The sequence below is a fragment of the Limulus polyphemus genome, unplaced genomic scaffold (genome assembly GCF_000517525.1).
Source record: "Limulus polyphemus unplaced genomic scaffold, Limulus_polyphemus-2.1.2 Scaffold16166, whole genome shotgun sequence".
NCBI classification, from domain to species: domain Eukaryota; kingdom Metazoa; phylum Arthropoda; class Merostomata; order Xiphosura; family Limulidae; genus Limulus; species Limulus polyphemus.
This window is the reverse complement of record NW_013681776.1, coordinates 1-1,497: the sequence shown is the minus strand read 5'-3', so window position 1 is coordinate 1,497 and position 1,497 is coordinate 1. Positions and strand designations below refer to the sequence as shown.

General features: G+C 32.9%; 1 long non-coding RNA gene across 1 annotated transcript in view; it reads left to right on the top strand.

Annotated features, from left to right (window-relative positions):
• Positions 1-1,368, top strand: part of LOC111084301 — a 2,201-nt gene extending 833 nt beyond the window's left edge. The window contains exon 2 of the long non-coding RNA XR_002609486.1: positions 121-1,368. This is a non-coding gene — a long non-coding RNA (uncharacterized LOC111084301). The remainder of the gene's footprint in view (positions 1-120) is intronic.
• The last annotated feature ends 129 nt before the right edge of the window (positions 1,369-1,497 follow it).

Below are 1,497 nucleotides of genomic sequence, written 5' to 3'. Positions count from 1 at the left end.
AGTAAGAGATTTTATAAATATTGTTGGAAGTAAGAGGTTTTATAAATATTGTTGGAAGTAAGAGGTTTTATAATTATTGTTGGAAGTAAGAGGTTTTATAATTATTGTTGGAAGTAAGAGGTTTTATAAATATTGTTGGAAGTAAGAGGTTTTATAAATATTGTTGGAAGTAAGAGGTTTTATAAATATTGTTGGAAGTTTCTCTTTTGTGAAGGATGATTCTGTTTGCTGTATTGCATTTCCTTCAAACTGTGCACACGAATCTGGAAAGGTAAGTATAACGCATTCAGGGTGATTAGTTTTAGTAATCATTGTTTCAGTACTATGTTGTTGGGAGCTACATGTTTGGACATGTATCATAGGAAGATTTGTAAACCACTTTCCAGATGACCATACATCGTTTTTCATAGCTGACATTCGAGGTTAATGCTGAACAATGCTTGCAGATTGTATAATAAAATTGTGTTTCTGGTAGACAACACAATGTTTACATACATTTTTAGGTGCGTATATAGACAGTGGGTTAAAAGTGATTGTACAGTTGTTTAATTTCTAACTGTTACTCTGAAACAAACAATAATTAATAGTTTTATGTAATATTTTCTTTAGTAACACCTGTGCAGTACCTTTTCACCCATTCTGTATATATATATATATATATATATTCATGTATTGATGGTGTGGCTCTGTTTAAAGGCATCATGTTACAAGTTGAAATTCGTAAGTTGGTGTGTTGAAATAATCCAGTCACTAATTACAGTTCCCCTTAAACCAGTATTTCCCAAAGTTTGGATTTCAACTTTCAAAAGGATCTCAATGGGACTGCAACGATATAAGATATTAATTACAAATCCACTAAATCCCTCTTACATCACGTGATCGTTTTAACGAAGACTGACAAAAAAAAATGGTCATGATAAAAAAAAAACAAATTTTTAGGAAGTCCTGGTTTAAACAACATACACAGAGAATGTGGTGACATTTGGTTTTAAAAGACTAAAAAAACGAACTCTTCAAACAGAATGTTTTAATATGTTGTCTTAATCTGTTTTTCTCTTTACAAACCTTATTTAGGTTTGACAACAGCATACCTTTGTGACACTTTCTGGGCTTTAAGTGTCGCGATACTCTTACCTTACCGTACAATAAACGGAAACATGGGACGACAGTTGAGTCGGAGAATACCACTACCGAGGGACCGTTCTTAGACAAAGAGCTGACTGAATTCAGTATTTCATGGTACTATGTGTGTGACTAGATTAAACAGACAGAAAGACCACATTTAAGTTTCACGTGTTGTCTCGCCTAGTTTAGGCTCCACTACAGGGAACTGGCATCTCTTCTAGTTTTTTTATGATAATAGCCGAATTAAAATCTACAATTTGTAATACTGCTTTCATTCCCATTGTTTTCATTCATTACTTCGTGTAACTTTCTCTCCCATTAGAAAATTTAAGTACGTATATTTTCATTTGACTGGAAAACACAACGGACAGG